The 25,325-nt window shown below is 43.3% G+C and overlaps 1 long non-coding RNA gene across 2 annotated transcripts; it reads left to right on the top strand.

The window, feature by feature from the left end:
• Nucleotides 1–25,029, top strand: LOC125630634 (uncharacterized). 2 transcript variants are annotated; one of them, XR_012666563.1, is made up of 3 exons: nucleotides 1–450; nucleotides 6,915–7,118; nucleotides 20,335–25,029. It is a non-coding gene; the product is annotated as an uncharacterized LOC125630634 (long non-coding RNA). The 2 variants fall into 2 exon arrangements; XR_007354729.2 differs by having other exon boundaries at nucleotides 20,195–25,029.
• The last annotated feature ends 296 nt before the right edge of the window (nucleotides 25,030–25,325 follow it).

Here is a 25,325-nt window from a genome sequence, read left to right as displayed (position 1 = left end):
AAGGGTGACAGAAAGGTCAGTTAGCTGATCAGCTGGCTGGTCATAGCTGACTCATATTGGTTACAACTTGTTCTAAAGGTCAACGCTGTCACTGGTGCTCTGAAGTCATGGTTGATACTAAGTATGTGTGAATGAGGTAATTGCTTCTAAGAATAGAAAGATATATTAGAAGAGGGCAAGACTATAGCATAAAAACTCAGCTGTCAGCAGGCAGGATTTGAATTAGAGAAAGAGAGTTGATTGGGAGAAGATGGACAAATTGGAACTCAGCCAGGGGAGCCAAAGAAGAGCTACTGGAAAGAAGTTTGAAAAGCTACTGCAGAAGGAGAGAGAGAAAAGACAACCGGAGCAGAGCAAAGCTGACTGATTAGGAGCTGAGCCGCAACAGTGATTAAAGAAAAATACCAAAACAGCAATGGTGATTTAAAGGGATACCAACGAATTTATAAAGTAAGTCTGCCAGGTTTTTTTAAAATATAAATTTTAGTGTAGTGTGGTCTAGCATAGTATTTAATAGGTGTGTGCTTGAAAAGTGTGTGTATATTGATTGAATCTTACTTATGTAAAACAAAGCATAATTTAAGAACTGCTATCAGCAATTTGTTACAAACGAGCCATTGGTAGCAAAGTGCTTCACTTAGAATCATTTAAATTGTACGCTATTTCAGTTTGAACGCTCTTTAACTTGCAGTATATAATCTGTGTTTCATTTCTATTTCTAGATTACACTGTAGTAGGGATTATTAGTTATTTTAATAAAAAGATACTTTGTTTTGGAGGATAAAATGCCTATGTCAATTTATTGGAAGGTTATATCTGTGTTCTTTAGTGATTCCTTAACAACCCCAAAACTCATACCTCAGGAAGAACAGACGAAGGAGGTGATAGGCAGGTTATTTTAGGGGTGTTCCAAATCCATTTTTTGGGGTAACAGAAGAGTGGCACTCTACATCAAAAATGATATTATCGGTTTCCGAGTCACTGATAACTTGGAAGAAAATGATCTTGAATGCTTATGGATCAATGTCCAAACAGATAAAGCATAAGATGGTCTGTAGCAGACATCAACTAGTACCCAAACAAGTCACACTAGGAAATATGATGACTGCTTCCCTACACATTTATCCACAACATACAGGAAAAAAAACTGTGTGATCATGGGGATTTCAATTTGAGTGACATATGCTGGAGGTCTCATGCTGCCAATACTAAAACATCTTTGGAATTTCTAAACATAACAAATGACAATTTCCAAACTCAAAAAGTGTTCAAGCCAACATGGGAGAGTTCTTTATTAGACTTTGAACAAACAGATAAGGAAGAATTGATCACAGAACTAAACATTAATTGTAGTTTAGGTATAAATGATCTTTACTTGATTACATTTATAATGTGCACGCAGAATAAAGTCCAGACCAGTAATATAAATATTTGGTGCTTTAATAAGGGCCAACTTCACAAAGCTGAAAACAGATATGAGCCATATCAGCTGGTAGGAACAATTTAATCAGAAAAAATCTGAATGATAATTGGGAATAATTTAAAAACACCTTATTAGATGTCCAAAAAGCCACAATCCGACAAGTGAGAAAGAGGATTGATCTGGTTTAGAGGGGAACTGAAGACAACTGTAAAAAATGAAACATATAACAAATGGAAGAAGTGGGAAGTTGGTAGTAATGAATATAAATCAGAAGTTAAGAATTGTAGAAGACTGGTAAAGGAAGTCAAGGGACACAAGCAGAAATCCATGGCCCATAAGGCTAAAGACAGTAAAGAGGTTTTTTAAAAAATATATTAGGAACAAAAAAAATCCTGACAATGGTACTGAGCTATTACTAAAGGGAAATGATAGAATTATCAATAATAATAATACAGAAAAAGCAAAAGTGTTCAGTAAATATTTCTGTTCTATATTTGGGGGAAAACAGATTATATACTCTCATCATATGGTGATGATAACACTATTTCCATTCCACTAGTATCTCTGAAGTATGTTAAACATAAGCTACTACAGTCAAACATTTTAAAATCAGCAAGTCCAGATAACTCACATCAAAGAGTTTGAAAAGAGCTGGCTGATGAGCTCACTGGACCATTGATATTGCGGCCTAATCAGGGTGGAGTAGAGCAGAAGAATTACTTCTTGAGTCTTTCTTACAACACTCCTGCTAATACATCCCAGAATGTTCATATTTAGTTTGTGAATCCCAGATCCCTCTCTGCTGTACTCCCTCCCAGGCAGTCATCTCCCATCTTGTATGTGTGCAACTGATAGTTCCTTCCTAAGTGGAGTACTTTGCATTTGTCCTTATTGAATTTCACCCTGTTTACTTCAGACCATTTTGCCAGTTTGTCCAAATCATGTTGAATTTTAATCCTATCCTCCAAAGCACTTGTAACCCTCCCAGCTTGGTATCATCCGCAAACTTTATAAATGTACTTTCTATGACATTATCTAAATAAATGATGAAGATATTGAACAGAACTGGACCCAGAACTGATCCCTGCGGTACCCCATTTGATATGCCCTTCTGGCTTGACTGTGAGCCACTGATAACTACTCTCCGGGAATGGTTTTCTAACCAGTTTTGTACCCACTTTATAGTAGCTCCATCTAGGTTGTATTTCCCTCATTTGTTTATGAGAAGGTCATGCAAGACAGTATCAAAAGCTTACTAAAGTCAAGATATACCACATCTACCACTTCCCCCCTATCCACAAGGCTTGTTACCTTGTCAAAGAAAGCTAGTAGGTTGGTTTGACAAGATTTGCTCTTAACAAATCCATGTTAACTGTTACTTATCCTATTATCCTCTTGGTGTTTGCAAACGGATTGCTCCATTATCTTTCCTGGTACTGAAGTTAAGCTGACTGCTCTGTAATTCCCCAGGGTTGTCCTTATTTCCCTTTTTATAGATGGGAACTATATTTGCCCTTTTCCAGACCTCTGGAATCTCTCCTATTTTCCATGACTTTTCAAAGATAACCAATAATGACTCAGGTATCTCTCCAGTCAGCTCCTTGAGTATTCTAGGCTGTATTTCATCAGGCCCTGGTGACTTGAAGACATTTAACTTGTCTAAGTAATATTTAACTTGTTCTTTCCCTATTTTAGCCTCTGATCCTACCTCATTTTCACTGGCATTCACTATATTAGACGTCCAATCGCTACTAACATTTTAGGGGAAAACCAAAACAAAAAAAGTCATTTAGCACTTCTGCCATTTCCACATTTTGTATTATTGTCTGTTCATACCCCCCGCCCTCCATCATTGAGTAATGGGACTATCCTGTCCTTGGTCTTCCTCTTGCTTCTAATGTATTTGTACAATGTTTTTTGTCACCCTTTGTGTCTCTAGCTAGTTTAAACTCATTTTGTGCATTGGCCTTTCTAATTTTGCCCTACATATTTGTGTTATTTGTTTATATTAATCCTTTGTAATTTGACTTAGTTTTCACTTTTTGTAGGAATCTTTTTTGAGTTTCAGATCATTGAAGATCTTCTGGTTAAGCCAGGGTGGTCTCTTGCCAGATTTCCTATCTTTCCTATACAGTGGGATAGTTTGCTCTTCTGCCCTTAATAATGTCTCTGAAAAACTGCCAACTCTTTTGAACTGTTCTTCCCCTTAGACTTGCTTCCCATGGGATCTTACCAACTCCCTGAGTTTGCTGAAGTCTGCCTTCTTGAAATCCAATGTCTTTATTGTGCTGTTTTCCCTCCTATCATTCCTTAGAACAGTGGTGCCCAAATTTTTCCACAGCTGGGGCTGGGAGTGAAGCCAGGGCCACAGCTGAGGCCAGGGGCTGGTGGTGGGGCTGTAGCAGAGCTGAGGATAGAGTTGGGATGGTGGTGCTCCATTCCTGCCCCCCTGGACATTCCTCTGTGCCACCTTAGGGCGGCGCGCCCCCCAGTTTGGGGACCACCACCTTAGAATCATGAACTCTACCATTTCATGATCACTTTCACCTAAGCTGCCTTCCACTTTCAAATTCTCAACCAGTTCCTCCCTATTTATCAAAATCAGATCTAGACCAGCCTCTCCCCTCGTAGCTTTCACCACCTTGTGAAATAAAAAAATGTCTCCAATACATTCCAAGAACTTGGATAATCTGTGCTCCGCTGTATTATTTTCCCAGCAGATATCTGGGTCGCTGAAGTCCCGTATCACCGCCAAGTCCTGTGCTTTGGATGATTTAGTTAGCGGTTTAAAAAAAAGCCTCATCCACCTCTTCTCCCTGGTTTGGTGGTCTGTAGTAGACCCCTACCATGACATCACCCTTGTTTTTTACCCCTTTTATCCTTACCCAGAGACTTTCAGCAAGTCTGTTTCCTATTTCCATCTCAACCTCAGTCCAAGTGTACACATTTTTAATATACAAGGCAACACTTGCTCCCTTTTTTCCCTGCCTGTCCTTCCTGAGCAAGCTGTACCCTTCTATACCAATATTCCAGTCATGCGTATTATCCCCAAGTCTCTGTGATGCCAATTATGTCATAGTTGTGTTTTTTAACTAGCATTTAAAGTTCTTCCTGCATATTCCCCATACTTCTAGCATTAGTATACAGACATCTAAGATACTGTTTTTGATTTGCCCCATCATCGAGTGGGTGCATTTCCAGTGGGGTCCCACAAGGATCTGTTCTTGGCCTTAAACTAGTTAATGTTTTAATCAGTCACCTAGAGAAAAACATAAAATCATCACTGAGAGAGTTTGCAAATGACACAAAAATTCACGGGGGGACGGAAGTAAGAAATAATGAAGAGGATGGGTCAGTGATTCAGAGCAATCAGGATCACTTGGTAAACTGGGTATGCTGGGAAAAGAGACAGGGAAGCCATCACAAAAATTAAATCCGAGCACAGACATTTGCCTGTACACTCTTCTCTCCCTTTGTTTGTTGGTGTCATCATCAGCTGTTGTAAAGAAACCAGGGAAGTCCAAACACAGGGTTTGGCAAGTGAAAAAGAAACTGAATTTAAATTGTTTGGTTTTAAATGCCTATGTAATTACTCGTCTTCTGAGTGGGACGTCTGGAATATCTTGACTCCTTTTTAGGAAACAATGAGTGATGCACAGACTTCAGATATTCTTTCCTAGCCTAATTCATTCACAATACTGTATGTGCACAGTTCCTGTTCATGCCTGAAAAAACAGCAGAGCTTTACAGACCTATTTCCACTTTTAGAGTCCCAGCTAAAACAGCATCTCTGTCTCAGCAATTTGCCATTAATATCTTACCTGTCTGTTTCCCCAGCACATCCTGGCTCAAATTCACAGGTGACTAAGGTTGTCTACAACAATGTAACTGAAGCCTTCTTCAAACCCCTTCTGCACCTAAATTACACTAACTCTCAGACTTAATTTCCAGCACGTAATATAACCCCTCCACTCCTTACACATTACCACTCACTTCGGCCCACCGATTCTAATGAATCAAGGGGAGGGAAAATTATGAGGGTAAACTACTTTTTATCTGCCTATCATCTATGCAGCGGTATACAAACACCCCAGGTTTACTTTTAATTTGCATCCTCTTGTTAACTGCTTGTCCTGCTATACACACATCTCTTCCATGCTCTCAGCAATGGGGTATTCCCTCAGATTCAGCAGAGCAGAGTGCAAGGTGAATGTGTAAAAGTGAGGGAGTTATTGGGCAGTGTCATAAATATAAAGGGAAGGGTAAACCCCTTTAAAATCCCTCCTGGCCAGGGGAAAGCTCCTCTCACCTGTAAAGGGTTAAGAAGCTAAAGGTAACCTCGCTGGCACCTGACCAAAATGACCAATGAGGAGACAAGATACTTTCAAAAGCTGGGAGGAGGGAGAAAAACAAAGGGTCTGTGTCTGTCTGTATGCTGCTTTTGCCGGGGATAGAACAGGAATGGAGTCTTAGAACTTTTAGTAAGTAATCTGGCTAGGTATGTGTTAGATTATGATTTCTTTAAATGGCTGAGAAAAGAACTGTGCTGAATAGAATGGCTATTCCTGTCTGTGTGTCTTTTTTGTAACTTAAGGTTTTGCCTAAAGGGATTCTCTATGTTTTGAATCTAATTACCCTGTAAGGTATCTACCATCCTGATTTTACAGAGGTGATTCCTTTACTTCTATTTACTTCTATTTCTATTAAAAGTCCTCTTGTAAGAAAACTGAATGCTTTTTTCATTGTTCTCAGATCCAAGGGTTTGGGTCTGTGGTCACCTATGCAAATTGGTGAGGATTTTTACCAAACCTTTCCCAGGAAGTGGGGTGCAAGGGTTGGGAGGATTTTGGGGGGAAAGACGTGTCTAAACTACGTTTCCCAGTAAACCCAGTTAGAGTTTGGTGGTGGCAGTGGATATTCCAAGGGCAAAGGATAAAATTAATTTGTACTTTGGGGAAGTTTTAACCTAAGCTGGTAAAAGTAAGCTTAGGAGGTTTTCATGCAGGTCCCCACATCTGTACCCTAGAGTTCAGAGTGGGGGAGGAACCTTGACAGGCAGTAAGCTGGTGTGAGTGTAAGGTGTCTGTCTAACTGAGTCTTAGGGTATGCTGACACTGGAGCTGGAGGTGTAATTCCCAGCTCAGGCAGACATACCCACACTAGCTCTGATCAAGCTAGCACGCTAATAGCAGCATAGCCACAGCTGTGCAATAAGCAGGTTGGGCTAGCTGGCCTGAGTACAATCTTGTCTGAGACCCTAGGTATGTACTCAGGCAGCTAGCGCCTCCTGCTGCTGTGGCTACACTTCTATTTTTAGCAGGTTAGCTCTATTAGAGTTAGCACAGGTATATCTCCTTGAGCTGGAAATTGCACCTTCCAGCTCCAGTGTAAACAAAGACAGTCTAAGTCTACTTGGTGTACCTGAGACATTGAGATGTCCAGATGGATATATAACTTACATTTTTTATTCAGCTCTGTTCTCTGTCCACAGTTCTCATCCACTGGATAGAAACTCTCCCACCATATGCTCAATAGGCAACCAGGTGGCCTCCATCTGCTCCCCCTCGTAGATCTGAGTGGAGACAGAGCAGCCAGGAGGAGCCGACAAGCAGCAGTGGTAGCGGTGGCAGCAGCAGCAGAAAGTGGAGTCTACAAGGACAGAAGGTCAGAGGGGCCCAGTACTAGCCCAAAGCAGGTCAGTCCTGAAGCCAGGTGGCCTTGTGGTCAAGCCATGGCCCCACAGGTTTTTTCAGTCTCTCTGCTCTGCAGAGGCCCTATCAGGTTGGTACAGGTGGTCCCAGCCCTACCAGATGTCCACTCTTCTCCCCTCAGGGTTCTGTCTTGGCAGCAGGAAGGGGGAGCAAGGGATGGGGACCTGGGCCCACCCACTCCACCGAGTCCCACCTCAGGCCCCTAAAAGAGGGTGACAGTGCCCAGACCACTTGAGTGACGCTCTCCCCTGAATCTCTTCCAACTGGGCTGGAGTTACTCCATTTGGGGTGTGGTCACAATCTTAGTAGTGGCAGTTTAGCCTGTCTGAGGAACAGCATCCCACTTGTAAGGGGCCTCTCTTGGCTCTCCCAACTCTGAAGGGATGGGGGAATGGAATGGGCAAGGATTCAGATCACCGCTTCCAGAGTGGCCTTACCCATGCTATCGGCCCTTTTCCCACAACACCAAATATCAGCCTCCCTTCCTGTTGCAGTCTGCAACTCCTTCCTCCTTTCCCCTGGTGTGTCAGTGCCCTTTAAAACTGTCCCTCTACCTGGCGTATGCCCTGCAATTGCTGAAGGGTGGGGACTCCCTAACCCAATACTGCCACATGCCTTGCTCTGGCTTAGTGTGGGGGTCTGTAAACCCCATCACATAGCCCCAGTATCCCCCCGGCAACCAGCCATCCACCTCTCAGCAGGTTCCAGTTTCCATCCAGTCCTCAGTCACCCCACCCAGATGTGCCCCAGACATCTCCCTGTTTCCAAAAAGAAACACCCCCATTACCCCCCACCCAACAGTCAGCTGTTCCCAGCTTCTCCACCAAGCTATCCAACTACTCCTCTGGACAATCCCACAAATCCAGCTTCCTTTAGCTACCCCTGCTCCCAGTTCCTTCCAGCCATTAGCTCCTCCAGTGGGAGTTTATAAAGAGTTCACCTGCAGTTCTGCTGCATCCCAACATCCTGAACACTACTAGTGGAATGCATACAATGAGCACAGGTATATCACTAACATACACTTCCCAGCAGAAACTAGAGAAATCATAAGCTGTACCCAAATTCTTTCAAGTGGTGGAAAATGTTTTAGATCATTAAACCGCTGTGGGGACAAATAAAATGCAATAGCATCAGTGTTACAAGTTCTTTTTACTTTTATATTCCTCATAAAATGCTATACAACTGAATATTTAAAGACTACCTACCAAAGATGTAGTAATTCTGGGAAGCAGTAAGTGAAAGAAAAATACAGAGGACATAAGAGTGCAGCACAGATGAGAGATTAAGTTCAGGTGGCCGCTAAGGGAGCCTATGTTGGTATAACTCCATTTTCTTCTGCACTTGTCAGCATGTATACTGTGTTGGTAACTCTCACAGTCTTATCACAAGTCTCAGAGTCCTTGATATTTTTCTTAAAGCCCCACCTCCTGGAGTCAAAGCAGGAAACTCTGTTTTCATTTTTTAAGAAAAGGTAAGTTTCTAGGTCTCATGTTTGACGAGAAAAGTTGAGAACTTGATCCCTGAACACAGAGAAAATAAGCATTAAATAAAAATCAACTTCTTTTTAAAATCTCATGAATTTTGAACACATGATGTTGGCAATACTGTGGACATTATGCACTTACTAGTATGTAACCCTACAGCCCCATACATACCACTTCTGTATTTGGCTGAGACTAAGGGACTCAGCTGGTGTGACTGTCATGGAAAGGATGCAAAAAGAATTCATTATTCCAAAGAGCAATGAATCAAAGAATGGGATAACACTGATGCAATGTAATTGCTATTCTAATAAAAATATCTAGTGCTACTCTGCTCTGCATGTAAAGAGGTATAGCCTTGGGTTTCTCTCATGTAAAGATAAGTCTTTTAGATTAGATCAATCTATAGCCTTAGGTCACTTCTCACTTTAGAGATGTAGTCCAAGAACAAAGGGGTGCACGATTAAACGCTTTAAAAGAGACCTATTAATTTTAAAGTTATACTCTCAACTTGTTGAGGCGCTAAATGTCGCATTCTTAGACTAAGGCAAGTCCTGTAGCAGGGGTCTCAAAGTCCTGGCCCACGGGCTATCTGCCGCCTGAGAACCTCCCCACTGCGGCCCACGGAGGAGAGACACATTACAGCCAAGCTGCCCATAATGTCTGCTTCAGCTGCCACCCCCCACAGCTTCCATTGGCTGGGGAGAGGGACAGAGGCAGCATCATTAGTTGCCAGGCAGAGTCAGCCATGGAGGCAGCATCATTAGTTGCCAGGCAGAATCAGCCATGGAGGCAGCATCATTAATTGCCGGGCAGAGTCAGTCATCGAGGCAGCATCACTTTTTTTCCCCACAATGAATATAAACAAGTCAAAATACCAAACACAACTATCTGATGCACACCTTGCAGCAATCCTGAAGGTTTCAACTGCTCAGTCACTGAGGCCAAACATCAGCAAACTGACAGAACTGAAGTGTTGCCAGGTGCCTGGCAAACACCAAAAACTCTCTGGCAGGCGAAGAATTGTATCAAGTTGTATGACAGTTTCATTATTTCTAAGAAATTCAAAATAAAAAATACAATATAAATGTTTTCTTTTCTGAACATCCTCTTCAGTGACATTATTGGCCTGCTGGGAGGATTTGAGGACTGACACTGGCCCTAAGATAAATTGAGTTTGAGACCCGTATCCTATAGTGAACTCCAACAGGGATTATATATTTTAATATTGTTAAATTGAATACTGTAGTGTAGAAATCAAAATGTTTGGTCCTCAGCAGCATCCCAAACATTATATCGTTGGACCCACAAAAATGCTTTGCTTACTACATTATTTTAGTTTAAATCTAGCTATTAGAATCTCAAATGGCATGGTCCTAATAAACATAGTTACATCCTTTCTATGAAATGTGTAATTTCAGAGAAACAAGGTGGGTGAGGTAATATCTTTTCTTAGACCAACTTCTGTTGGTGAGAGAGACAAGCTTTCAAGCTACACACAGCTCTTCTTCAGGTCTGGGAAAAGTAAATACAAGGTGGAACAGACAAACACTACGCTCTCAAATGAACTCACACAGAAAAATGATAAAAGACAAACACCCTATCACCCATGTGCAAACACTTTTCACAGAACGATCACTCCACATCTGACCTCTTAGTCCTCATCCTCAAAAGAAACCTGCACAACACCTTCAAAAGACAAGTCTGGGAGCTTAAATTCATAACTTTGGTAGACACTAAAAATCATAGGTTTCAGAGTAGCAGCCATGTTAGTCTGTATTCGCAAAAAGAAAAGGAGTACTTGTGGCACCTTAGAGACTAACAAATTTATTTGAGCATAAGCTTTCGTGAGCTATGCATCCGATGAAGTGAGCTGTAGCTCATGAAAGCTTATGCTCAAATAAATTTGTTAGTCTCTAAGGTGCCACAAGTACTCCTTTTCTTTTTACTAAAAATCATGGATTTAATAAAGACAGTGGATTTATGGCTAATTACAACAATTTGTAACCCACTCACCCCCACCCCCCTTTTTGTCCTATGACTGCAGAGGTATTATCTGGCCACTTCACCTTGAATGGTTGTCATAAATATAAAGGGAAGGGTAAACACCTTTAAATCCCTCCTGGCCAGAGGAAAAACCCTTTCACCTGTAAAGAGTTAAGAAGCTAGGATAACCTCGCTGGCACCTGACCAAAATGACCAATGAGGAGACAAGATACTTTCAAAGCTGGAGGGGGGCAGGGAGAAACAAAGGTTCTCTCTGTCTGTGTGACGCTTTTGCCGGGAATAGAAAAGGAATGGAGTCTTAGAACTTAGTAAGTAATCTAGCTAGATATGCGTTAGATTCTGTTTTGTTTAAATGGCTGATAAAATAAGTTGTGCTGAATGGAATGTATATTCCTGTTTTTGTGTCTTTTTGTAACTTAAGGTTTTGCCTAGAGGGATTCTCTATGTTTTGAATCTGATTACCCTGTAAAGTATTTACCATCCTGATTTTACAGAGGTGATTCTTTTACTTCAATTAAAATTCTTCTTTTAAGAACCTGATTGCTTTTTCCTTGTTCTTAAGATCCAAGGGTTTGGGTCTGTGTTCACCTATGCAAATTGGTGAGGATTTTTATCAAGCCTTCCCCAGGAAAGGGAGTGTAGGGTTTGGGAGGATTGTGGGGGGACGTTTCCAAACGGGCTCTTTACCTGTTATATATTTGTTAGACGCTTGGTGGTGGCAGCAATAAAGTCCAAGGGCAAAAGCTAAAATAGTTTGTACCTTGGGGAAGTTTTAACCTAAACTGGTAAAAATAAGCTTAGGGGGTTTTTCATGCAGGTCCCCACATCTGTACCGTAGAGTTCAGCGTGGGGAAGGAACCTTGACAATGGTCAATTACAATGTGTGTTAACTGCTTATGCTAAACAATCTCTACCGCATTATAATTTAGGCCTGGTCTACACTACAAAGTTAGGTTGGCAGAAACCACTTTGCATCGACCTAGTAAAGCAGGTGCCTACACTTAAATCTGTCTCCCCCGACATGATGGTCCCATTATGCCAACATAGTAACATCACCTCCCCAAGCAGCATAGACCCATGGTCTATGTACAGAGGTCAAGGCAGTGCGAGAGTAGACACTGTGTTACTTATGTTGACTTTAACAATCATAGAATCATAGAATATTAGGGTTGGAAGAGACCTCAGAAGATCATCTACTCCAATCCCCCGCTCAAAGCAGGACCAACACCAACTAAAACATCCCAGGCAAGGCTTTGTCAAGCCGGGCCTTAAAATCCTCTAAGGATGGAGATTCCACCACCTCCCTAGGTAACCCATTCCAGTGCTTCATCACCTTCCCCGCAAGGTCACCACCTCACATTACATGTGCGTCTTCTCCAAGGTCCAGGTTCTTCCAGCAGTGTCCCACAATGCCCGATACTGACCACTCTGGTCACAATTGTGAGCTCCACTGCCCCAGGGTAGACCAGAAGCCGCCCCCCCTCCCCCCTTTAAAAACCTCACCATTTTTTGCAGTGCCATATGTTGGTTGTCCAGCTTGGCAATCACACCACTATTTGCTCTCCGTTGTTGTGCACAACTGCCCAGCTGCCCATGCCAGCTACATGCTCCAGACACGCTCCTACCTGGAGTAAACAGGAGATAATGGATGTCCTGGGCTTGTGGGGAGAAAAGTCTGAGCAGGCACTGCTCTGAACCAGCTGTAGAAACATTGACATCTGTGAGCAGATTGCTTAGGGCAGTGGTTCTCAAACTTTTTTTTTCCGCAGACCACTTGAAAATTGCTGAGGGTCTCAGCGGATCACTTAATGACCTTTCCAAATGTTCTTTGTACCATTAGCTAACTATTGTAAAATGCTTTGAATAAAAGTGCTATATATAAAAAAAAACCTTGATAATAATTAACTTTTTTTTGTCCTACAAATAAAAGCACACAACTCATATTTTAATATCAGTAGTCTTACCTTTCTAATGTGATGGATGTGTCCTCTCTCTCTCAGGTGGGACTGGGAAGGAGGAGGGTCTCCCTCTCTCCCCCACTGCGGTAGCCCCTGAGGTGGGGCTAGGAAGGAGGGGGGGTCTTTCCCCCGCCACAGCAGCCCCTGAGCTGAGGCTGGGAAGGAGGGGGATCTCTCCTCAGCAGCCACAGCCCTGGAGCTGTGGAAAGTCACCTCTTTATCTGGCCACCACAGTCCTGCACATCCCAAATTTCCCCCATCCCCTCTTCTCACCCTAGTACTCCCTCCCACCTACCCTTTATTTCCCCCAAGGCCACCACCTCACCTTACATGTGCATCTTCTCCAGGTCCAGGCACCTAATTAGTGGAGCCCCACCTGAGTGGCTCCACTAATTAGGTGGGTGACCCTTCTTTCTCTCATGTGTGACCTTCCAGGTGTGCACCTTCGAGGGAACTATCCACAGACCGCCTGAATGGAGCTCTGGTCCACAGATCACAGTTTGAGAACCTCTGGCTTAGGGGATGCATGAGAAGGGGTACAACAGTGACCAGCAACAGTGCCAGGTGAAAGCCAAGCCACTGCGGCAGGCATATCAAAAGGCCAGGGAGGCCAACAGTCGATCTGTTGCTGAGCCACAGACCTGCTGTTTTTACAACGAGCTGCATGCTATAGTTGGCAGATACTCCACCACCACCGCACATAGCACCCTGGATACCTCTGAGGAGCTCGAGTCACAGGCCCCTGCCATGAACAACAAGGAGGAGGTGGTGGATGAGAAAGAGGAGGGAGAGTATGGGGGACAGACAACCAGGGATCCAGCTGCACAGTGAGCCAGGAGCTGTTTTTGATTCCACCACAGTCCAGCCAGTCAAGCACAGCACACCCCGATGCAGGGAAAGGAACCTTAGGTAACTATGTAAATAAGTTTTCCAGTGCAGGGATGGCACCCCGAAATTAGCAGGACACATCTTTCAACTTTTCATTAATTTCCATGTACTAGAAGAAGTAGTGGAACAACAAAGAGAGGTTAGAGTTGCTATCTGCTTTTCATTCCCCTCTACAGTTAGGTGGGAGGTGGTGATGTGGAGCAGTTTGTTTATGCACACAGGGATCCCCCTGGGATCCCCCTGAGAGACCTCAATGAAACCTCCGTGGAGGCACTCTGCAATCCTCTCCTGAAGTTTTCTATGGATGGCAGCTTTATTTTTTTCTTCACAGTAGGACACTTCCCCGTGCCAGTCGGTGATAACTAAGGCTACATTTTAGTCATAGATTTTTTTAGTAAAAAAGCCATGGACAGGTCATGGGCAATAGACAAAAATGCGTGGCCTGTGACCTGTCCATGACTTGTACTATAAACACTCCTGGTTAAATTTAGTTGCTCTGGAAGGCTCTGGGGCACTGCTCCTCTAGGGGGCTCCAGGGTGTGCGGCTGCTGAGGGTGGGGTGGCTTGGGGAGCTGATGCTCATGGGAGTGGGGGTGGCCTGGGGCCCACTGCTGCTCAGAGGGGGCGTGACCCAGGGCCCACTGTGGCTCATTGGGGGAGGGGGGGGAAGAATCTGAGGCTCGCTGCTCCTCGGGGAGGGGGGCAGCCCAGGGCCCCGCAGCTGCTCCAGGAGAGGGGAGGGGACCTGGGGTGCTGCGGCTGCTCCGGAGGAGAGGAAGTGGCCTGGGCCCTGGACTGTTTCTGCTCTGGCATCCCCCAAGGCAAGCTTTCTGAGGCCGCGTGAGCAGCCACTGGTGTGGCTGGCCCTGGGGCTGCCCCAGCTGTTCCGGCAGCCTGGAGGTAAGCTGCAGCACCGCTGCAGAACACACAGAAGTTCTGGAAAGTCATGGAAACTGTGACCTCTGTGACAGACTCACAGCCTTGGTGATAACTTTTGCAGGTACCATTGCAGTGAACAAGCTAGCAGCATAAAGGCCCGGGCAGCTTCGGGACACCAGCAACTATACTGTCAGTGGTACCTCTGTGTTTTATTTGTACCTGTGGCTTTAAGGGGACCCTCCACGCCAGTGGAACAACTGACCCAGATAAGGAAGAGGAAAAAAAGAGAAGGCAGGAGGACATGTTCTGCAAGAGCCTTCAAACCAGTGCTGCATCAGACCTTGAACAGAGGGGCTGGAGACTGTATGGAGAGGGAAAGAGCAGACAGGAGAACAATGTGGGAAAGGGAGAGGGAGATGCACCAGGATACCATGAGGCTTGTCTGAAAGCAAACTCAGATGTTGGAGACTCTTGTGGACCTCCAGGTCCCACAGCAAACCAAGTACCAGGAAATCATTATGCTCTTTGTGGTTCTTCTCAAGGCTCTGCAAATACCGGGGGATTGTGCATACTGTGCTTGCAACGTGCAGGACAATACTGCGGAGCTGTGCAGGCACCATGCTTCTGTCAGAGAGGGCAGACAAGTCCCTTATGGGTTCATGGGAATTTGAAAATAGGTGAAAAAATTATGGCATAGAGATACTATGGGATGGAGAACATTCTGGGAAGTTGACCCGTTGCTCTCAGTCACTCCTGCACAAGTTGGTTCTTTTCCACCATGTATTGCCAAAACTGCAGAGGGTTGTACTATGGGATCCCTACACTTGGTGCGTACGCTTTGCACTGACACAAGGAGCCAAGTATGCACACTTGCAAGCAATACACTAACTGCAGCAGCTGTATGCCAACATAACTTGCCTTAGCAAAACTTTGTAGTATAGACTTGGACTTAGCTGTGACACTCTGAGTACACTTCCCAGACCTGAAGAAGAGCTCTATATAGCTTGAAAGCTTCTCTCTCTCTCTCACCAACAGAAGTTGGGTCCAATAAAAGGTATTACCTCATCCACCTTGCCTCTCTATTATCCTGGGAGCAACATAGGTACAACACTGCAAACAACCTGTAATATAAGGCTGCTTCAGAACCAGAGAAAAGTAGTATTTTGAGTAAAGCACTGTAAGAGAAGTAACCCTCAAATTGCTGTTTTGATTGATAGCACAGGTGGGGATTGAACTTAAGAATGGCCATACTGGGTCCATCTAGTCCACTATCCTGTCTTCCAATAGTGGCCAATATGAGGTGTTTCAGAGGGAATGAACGGAACAGGTAATCAACAAGTGATCCATCCCTTGTCCCCCATTCCCAGCTTCTGGCATACAGAGTCTAGGGACACCATCCCTACCCACCCTGGCTAATAGCCATTGATGGACCTATCTTCCATGAATTTATCTAGTTCTTTTTTGAACCCTATAATAGTCTTGGCCTGCACAGCATCCTCTGGCTAGGAGTTCCCCTGTTCGTTGTGTGGAGAAATACTTCCTTTTGTTTGTTTCAAACCTGCTGCCTATTAATTTCATTTGGTGACCCCTAGTTCTTGTGTTATGAGAAAGTTAACAAAGAAGAGTTATTTATTCTTTCTCAACTGTCCTGATTTTATAGACCTATATCATATCCGCCCTTAGTCATCTCTTTTCCAAGCTGACAAGTCTCAGTCTTATTAATGTCCTCATATGACAGCTATTCCATACCCCTCCTAATAATTTTTGTTGCCCTTTTCTAAACATTTTCCAATTCCAATATACCTTTTTTGAGATGGGACGAACACAGTTGCATGAAGTATTCAAGAGGTAGGAGTACCATGAATTTATACAGAGGCAATTTGATATTTTCTGTCTTATTTATCTAACACTTTCTTAATGATTCCCAACATTCTGTTAGCTTTTTTAATTGGTGTTCCACACTGAGTGGAAGTTTTCAGAGAATTATCCACAATGATTCCAAGATCTCTTTCTTGAGTGGTAACAGCTAATTTAGACCTCATCATTTTTTATATATGTATTTGGGATTATGTTTTCCAATGTGCATTACTTTGCATTTATCAACATTGAATTTCATCTACCATTTTGTTGCCCAGTCACCAAGTTTTGCAAGATCCCTTTGTACCTCTATGCAGTCTGCTTTGGACTTAACTATCTCAAGTAGTTTTATATTATAATCCTTCTGCCCGTCAGAGATGGGAGCAACAAGGGCCAGGTTCAGTATCTGGGGGTTCCATTCCAATAACACAATGCAAAACCGGCTCGAGCCCCCACCCAGTGACCTGGGACAAATATATACCACCCCCGATGGGTGCCTCCAAGAGGCAATACTTCCCCTCTCGCAAGCACAGAGTCTTGCAAAAAAAAAAGCAAAAAGCCTTTTAATAGCAGAGAGAAACAATGTGGCATTATGTTGGGGAAACACCACCAAAGGATTCATAACACAACCTGTGAGCAAAAAACCCACCCCAAGCAAATTGGGGTGTGTCCTTTCCCTTTGGTTCTTGAGTCCAGCAACCCAAAATCACCCAAAGTCCCAAAAGTCCAACAACCCAAAAGTCTGTGGCCCTGGTCAAGGCAGCCCCAGAGTTCAAGAGTTTATCTGCAGAGTTTTACCTCCCAACCTGGGTGGAGATGAGGGGGGTTAAGGGGCACCTTACGTGGTCCAAAGCTGATTGCCCCACCTCTCTATGGGGCTTCACTCTGCCAGCCGCCCCCATGAGCTGCTCCAGGCATCTGACAAACTGCTCTGCTCCACCCAGCCGCTCTGCTCTACCAGCCGTCCCACAAACTGCTCTGCTCCACCAGCTGCTCTGCTCTGCTCTGCCAGTCGTCCTGCAAACTGCTCCACCATATATCTTCAGGCTCCCCCACTACTTAACATAACACTCAGTGATTTCAGCTCTTAGTAAGTTTAGCTCTTTTGTGATTTCAGCTTGTAGTAGGGGAGCCCCAGTGCTGGTACACCATTAGCCCAAAGTGAATTCAGCTCAGCAGCCTGTAACTAGACTCTTAATGGAATCAAAATTAGCTCCGATATTCCACAGTGGAGAGAGGAGGAAGTACAATTAGCGTGTAAGGTCTTCACCAGGGGGCCCATACCACCAAGTATTAATACCTGTCCCCAGCCTCTCTCCCTTCAGTGGGTTTTGGAACCCATGACCCTTGCCTAACGAGTGCTGCTTAGTTGATGGTGAGTCCCTCCATCATAACAAAAGGCCAAGTACAGTTCCACTGTCCTTGATTCACATAATCAAGATAATAACAGTTTATTCCTGCTCCAATAACAGAGAAACTAGGGCTCCTACAGCAGCCAAAGTGACCATCTAGGCAGGGTGGGTGTTCCTATGCAAATGAGATCAGCCCCTGAAGTTCTTTTCCACAACCCACCATAACTTGCCACCAGATGTCAGGGTAGAGCTCATCCTGACTCTGCTTACATATTATCTGCAAGTGTTGCCACCTCATTGTTTACCCCCTTTTCCAGATCATTTATGAATATGTTGAATAGTACTGGTTCCAGTACAGACCCCTGGGGGACACCACTGTTTACCTCTCTCCATTGCTGGGGAATCAAAGATTTTCTACTGATTTCTGAAACACTGACTTAAAATGTGCCTCTTATCGTTTTCTTTGGGTACCACGGAGTTTATTTCATTCTCACATATATACACACACTCCATATATTCCAAATGTAGAGATGATGTTCCTATCGAATACCATGTGATAAATTGCCTTTATTGTGGACCTTTAATTACCTTACCTACACTATACCTACTAATCATTTTATATTTTAAACTCCTCAGGGCCAGGACTGTCTTATTTTCTTCCCATATTTCTGATCTCACTAGGTCTCTTTGGATTATTTCTGTTATCACTGTTCTTCACAATACCTTCCAGTTTAGCATCTCCTGTGAATTTTCTCAAAATGTTGTTTACCAAATCTTCCAGATTACTAATGAAAATATTACACAAAACTGGGGCCAACACAGACTCCTCCAGAAAACTACTCAATACCTTTTTCATGCTGTTGTTGACAGTATTTTATTACATAATTAATTTTAGGGCGGAGGTAAGGAAAAGATTATTGTTAAATTATAATGATTGTTTTAAAATAGAGTATTAAGCACATACAAAACATTTTTCAGTCAAATTCCCTGTCTGGTGCTTTCTTTGTGACTATGGTATGGGACTATTGTTAGGCTCAAACACTTCAACAATGGATTAAATCCTCATTGAGATTCAGCAGTTTTCTTTGGTTTGATGTCCAGCAGTAAGGGTATGGCTACACTACAATTAAAAACCCACCAATGGCCCATGCTAGCTGACTCGGGCTCACTCACAGGGCTTGGGCTAAGGGGCAGTTTAATTGTGATATAGACATTTGGGCTTGAGCTGGAGTCTGGGCCCAAGGAACCTACAAGGTGGGAGGGTCCCAGAGCTCAGGCTGCAGCCCAATCTGGAATGTCTACATCACAATTAAACAGCCCCTTAGCCCGAACCCCAGGAGTTCATGTCAGCAGGCATAGGCCAGCAGCAAGTGTTTGTTTGGTTTTGGTCACAAGTAAATCATGACAAAAGAAATCAGGTTTCTTTGTGATAATTTGCAATAGTTTGTGCAGCTCAGAAAGCTTCAACCAGATACACAGACTTAGGCTTTGAGCTATTTCTATAGAAATAAACAGGAAAAGGACAAACATAGCCATATAGATACATGACAAGCAGGGAACATAGCCATTTAAAAGGTCACTGCAAATAATATCAATCTATGAGTTATCAAAGATTCAAGTTTTTGTTAAGAGCTTATTGATTCCAAAAAGTGACAGTTGGCTTTTTGATTATAACTTTCGCATTTACAGGTTTAATGCTATATACAACCCTTCTAAAACAAAAATAACAAATCAGTAATTACACAAACTGCTGTAATGCTCCAAACCACAGTGCTCACCACAGCTCAGCTTTATATACATACGTATATATTTTTCAAAAATTAAACAGTATCTTTTAAACTAATTAAGGTTCACGGTCAGAACATTCTCTTTATTCTTTGAAGCAGATGTTTGGGGAGATCCTGGATGCGTCTTTTTATCGCCTCTTGCTAATTACTATCTGCCTATTCTCTCCACTCCCCTGGCTTTCAAGAGGCCAGTGGGCCCCTGTATACCATCTGTTCAAAATTCTGGTCCCTGCCCTCTGTTAGACCTCACTAGACCTTAATCTTTTTTCTTTGCCATTATGGAGATCATGCATGCATTTGGTGGGTCATGTTCCTTTCACTATATAGAGTGGCACGTGCCAATGCCCTTGGGGAATAAGCTGCAGGGCTAAATTTACAACTGGCTTGATTCCCCCAAAACAATATACTTCATTAAGCTTTTCTTCTTCCATATATTAGTTCATACAATTATAGAATATAGCTGATTGTCCACGTACTGGAATTAAGATATCTTTTTAAAGCAATAAGACATAATTAAGTGGGGGAAAACAGGCCACCAGACAAAAAAAAAACCCAGCAAACATTTATTATCTATTTTGAGGGATATAGTTCTCATATTCTTTGGATTACAAATTTACAGCACATTGCTCATTTCAGACCAAAATTTACCTCTGTCTTCCATTTAGCTGGTTCTAATCTCCATCTATTTCTGTAAATTATTTACATCAGAAATGTTGAATAATTTAACTGAGATGAGAAAAACTTTATTCGTGTTAAAGAAATTATCCAACCCTGTCTGCAGCTTCTAATTTCTACTCTACTCTACTCTTCTTTTTCTACATCTCATCTTGTGTGGATCATACATTTTAAAGGCTGCTGAAACAGATTTAGGGAGTTTGTAAACAACCTGCACAGAAACTGCCTTGTCTCCCCATATACGGACACACAACTATTATGATGGAACACCAGAGACCATTTTGAGATTATGTTACAATTTGCACATGTTTTGTAGAACATGCAGCTTTTCAGAAGCTCCATCAAGTTCACAGTGGGTTGACGGAGCTGGCTGACCAAGTATAAAAGGGTTCTCTCACTCACAGAAGAGATCCAACTGGAAGGCCATGGATCAAGCTTCCACACCCAACTGAGAGATCACTTGTCTGCTTCACTGAGCCTTTGCATAAATTCTGAAGCACTCTGCAGGATTCACCTCTGGAAGACACTACTGCACATTTAAATTAATCTAGACTGAACTGGAATATTCCTTCATCGCCAGTCATTTGATTGTTGCTGGCTGGTAAAAGTCACCTTAAATTTTATACCCACACAGGTGTGATATTGTTGGAATAAGCTACATGGGCTTGTTATAAATTGTATATGCATGTGACAAATTTATTACTCACCTTTGACCACATCACCTGCTCTCTGTGCAATAATCCATCTCCCTAGGACTTATTGCAACATTCCAAACAGCTGCTTTTTTAAAAACTCTATCTCCCAGAAAAGTTTGCTTCCAAAATGTAGAATTCTCTCCAAAATATGGTGCCTGCCAAAGGCGCAGGACAGGCAAGATTCAGTCCTGGGTAAGTGCCAACTTCAAAGTTGTGACATTTTATGTAGAGAGAAGCTATTTTAGGTTATGTTGGGATGTGTTTTGCAATGATAGCTTTTAAATATTTTCCTCGGAGCCTTGAACACTTAGTAACTAAGGACCTGATTCAAGCCCACTGAAGTCATTCAAAAGACTATCATTGATGTCAGTGGGCTTTGGCTCAGGCCCTCGGCATCTGGCTCTACAGATAAAGGGAAAAACATACACTGTATAAGGGCCAGATTCACAAAAGGGGACTTACACACAGCTTTTTCCTAGTGGAATTCAAAAACCCAAGTTTGGCTCCAAGGATTCCTATACAACACATGGGGAGAGTCAGAAACCTAAAAATAGGATTCATAAAAACCAGTGTGCTGAGCAGTGACCCACCTAAGCTAGCCACTAGTAAATGCTGACAAAGGGGTATGTCCTAAGCCCTGCCCCTTTCAGGCACTGAGAGCCTAGGGCTGGGCCAGAGGGAGGCACTTATCTCTGCTGTGAACTCTCTCACAAACAGCCTAAGCTGTTTTTTGCAAGAAATGCCACCACAGCAGCAGAACACCCTTCTCCCTTTTCACCAAAAACCTTTATCCCAGTTGTTGGGGCACTCACCCAGGAGGTGGGAAACTTTGGTTCAATTCCTCCTCTCCCTGATGTGGAGCAGCAATTTGAAATTGGGTCTCCCATCTCTCAGGACAGTGCCCTAACCACTGAATGATGGGATATTTCAGTGAGGGTTTCTCTCCATTTCTCATGTGGAAGCTATTCCACTCTGTATAAATAGTTAAATAGTAATTGAGGTAGGGAGAGTGGTTAGGCACTCACCTGAGAGATGGGAGAGACAAATTCAAATCCCTTCTTCACATCAGGCAGAAGGGAAAACTGAACACAGGTCTTCCACATCCCAGGTGAATGCTCTATCCGCCAGGCAAAGATTATTAAAGGAGCCACTGCTGCCACGTCCCCCTCCCTGTCTCCCCCCATATTCTGAGCATGCCTACCAGATTGAGCCCCAACAGCAAGGAAAATGGGGAATACTCAATTTGTGAATGGCATTGTGTGTTAGGTGCTGAATTGCTGGACGGTGCTAGAAGTTAGATTGCTGTGCCCATGTTCAGCTGCTGAAATCTAGACACCTCATTGACTTTAACAGTGGAAACGCCTAGGGAATTTAGACACCTCCAGAGTTAGATGGCAGCTGAGCAGGAGTTTTGTGAATACCAGTGTCACTTAAGTTTGGATTTACATGACTTAAGTGGCAGTTGTCTGTCCAAGTCCTTTTGTGATTCTAGCCCTAAGTGTCCAAATTTATTTGAAATTGGTACTTAGGCACTTTTGAAAAAGTGTTACCCTAACGGACTTATCCATGATCATAGAACTCCCAACAGTGAAGAAAAGAACCTATGAGTCCAGACTCCCAGTCTTCTAACTACTGATCAAACTGCCTATCATAGTTGAACCTGACAATCTTTCAGAACTTCAATAAATGCTAGTGAATGCTAGCATTTTGCATTATTAAATTCGCTCTATATACACCACACATTCGTCATTAATATTTATGAAGAACATTGAGACTATGGTGTTTCATAAATGTTTGTGTACAATACAAAGAGGACCAAAGAGATTGTCAGAAATTCTTCTTTGGAATTAGAGCTATTTTATACACTTACGTATACAAAGAGCCCACGTATAATAATGGCATATCTAAAGAGAAAATACTTTTGCATTAGGATCGAATGTGTAATGAGAATGGAACAATATTTCTGAAAGCAGCCTTTGAATTGTTCTGGATTAAAGGGCAAATTGTATTTTATTTACTTATTTAGTACCGTTTATATCCATTCCCTCTATCCCTCCTACTTTTTTAACACAGTCTTGTTGCATCTGGTTTCAAATTAGTTTGCAAGCTTTTTGGGGACAGGGGCTCTGTCTGTCTAAATACAAACAATCACTGTAGTAGCTGAACTTCCTGTGCAATGAGATCCTGATCCAGATTGGGGCCTTTGGGTGTTAACTCAGTACAAATAAACAACTCTAATAGTTAATTAATTTAAAAGAGCCTATTTCAGACTCTAGGCACATTGCCATAACTTTCATATCAAACAAAACAGACAAAACCTAACAATCCACAATAAATTCAGTGGCCTATCTTCACCCCATTGCTCAGAGAAACTAACCTACTGGAAAATTAAAAAACAAGAGATACCTCATTAGCATCAAATACACCAGCTCTCTCTCTTCTCTTTCCCCTCCCCTATCCCCAACAGGCCTGAGAAAAGGTTTTGTACCATAACCTGAAGGAAAACAGATTTGGACCATTGCTGACAAGGGAAGGCAGAATGAATTCCAAAGAAAAAGTAGCCCTCATAAAGAATGCCCTGCCAGCCCCCACTCTCCCCTATAAACCAACAAGGCTCCAGCCAAACACCTCCACCATTTACAGCTGTGGCAAACACACACAGGAAGAGACACGTCTCTCAAGTAGGCAAATCTCAAGACTTTTAAGACTTTATAGATTAAAACCAACATCTTCAACTCTACTTCTACAAGCAGAGGCAAGCAGATCTGGGCAGGGGCCAGGAAGGGAAGACTTGAGGCTGTGTGGCAAGCTTCTCCATCCTTTTGTTCACAGAAGTCCCTCCATGGATGGTCTGAAGGGGCCAAGCTCTGTGGGTGGTTGGCTGGGGCTCCACCCCCCCAGGGAATTCTAGTGTAAATTAATTCTGAACCTTTAAGCCTCACTTAGGCTGATTTCCTCACCATGGCATGGCCCTCCCCTGCACCCAGAGGCAGCAGTGGAGGGAGGTATTGGCATTGGCACTCAGGGACACTATGGCCCAGATCCTTAGGGGTTCCTCCACTCAACACTGCAATGCCCAAACCCTAAGTGGCCTGCCACCCAGTGGAATTTTCACCCTGAAGCCAGGCACCGAGGCGCCTCATACAATGCATGTTAGGAGCCTCAGGAAGAGATTGTCTGAAGCCAGCCAACTGAGCAGTGAGCCGCCTAACCTTCCCAAGGAATGAAATGCCCAGGAGAGGGGTAAAGAGAGGAGAGGGACTTAGGTGCCCATGACTGACATGGTGCCACAGAAAGCCACCTCCCTCCAGTTGGGATCCTCAGCCATGACCCTGCTCCTGGAGTTAGGTGCTAAAGCCAGGTCAGCCCACAGCTTGTGCCCTGGAGCTGAAAGCCTCTCTCTTTCTCTTTCACCTACTTTCTGTTTCCTGCTAACATTCAATACCTCTCGCATGTTTGCACTATGTTCTTCTGTGGCCCCTGGCTGTCTTTTGTGAGGATACTCTGCTGCCCCCTACCTATCAGTAGCCTGCATCTAGCCTTCCTGATGCAGGGTATGATAAGTATCAAGTCTTAGGCATGCCTCAGAACATGTCTACAGGCCAGGGTGGTGAAATAGATAGTCTCCGGCCTAGTATGAAAATCCTGCTTTGGAGCCTCTAGGGCTTTGGCTTGAGCTAGGGCTCAGTGCAGCTTGTTAGCTGTGGGGCAGCTTTGCAAATGCCAACTGGTGGAAACTTGGGCACCTAAGGGACTTAGATGCTATAGGATTAGGCAGCAGCTAAATGGTGGCTTTGAAAACGTCCGTGGCACATAAATGGTGGACTTTGCCACATAAAGAGGCAGAGAGACACCTAAATACCTTTGTGCCACAGGACTCTTTGCCGCTAAATACCTTTGAGGATCTGGGCCTTTGTGAACACTAATGTCTGAGTTTCCTTTTCACTAGGTGAGCCGGTAGGCCTAGAATTTTTATGTAGACACAGGGCTCCCACAGATCTCAGCAGCTAAGTGGATATGGAGGGCTGACACCCACCCCCTTCCCCCTGTCAGTGGAACTCTTGTCAGGGGAAGGCAGCAAAATTCACCACCAACCAAACTCCTTCTTCCTGTGAGGGAATGCTCAAGACGAAATGCTGCAAGTTGGCATGGTTCCAGTCTCTTTCCTAGAACTAATCTAAATATGAAAAAGTGTGGCCTTCAGTTGTTATGTTTTCTGCTGTCTTTAATGTGATGACTGTGGATTTAGAATGTACACAAGTTGACTGGAATTGTGCATACTCTGATATCCGTTTAAGAAGATTAAAAATATACTGTGATATTTTTCTGGTGAACTGTGCATTTCTGTTCATTTGGGAGAAGAATTTCAGCACACTATTAGTATTCTGTGTAACATTTTTTATTTAGCCTTATTTGGCACTTTCCACCACAACAACATTGATTTTTATGGCAATAAATGGAGCTTTAGAAGACATATGGTTAAAGGATAATACCACTTGGGTTCCCTGTAGTATAGTAATACAAATTCTGGGCACATGGCTTGTTCTTTGATGAGTTACTTTATTAGATTTCCAAATCATGCTGATGCCTAGAGGGTGTAAATAGAATTGAA

Source organism: Caretta caretta, chromosome 1, assembly GCF_965140235.1.
Source record: "Caretta caretta isolate rCarCar2 chromosome 1, rCarCar1.hap1, whole genome shotgun sequence".
NCBI lineage: Eukaryota > Metazoa > Chordata > Testudines > Cheloniidae > Caretta > Caretta caretta.
This window is presented reverse-complemented; position numbering and strand designations above follow the sequence as displayed.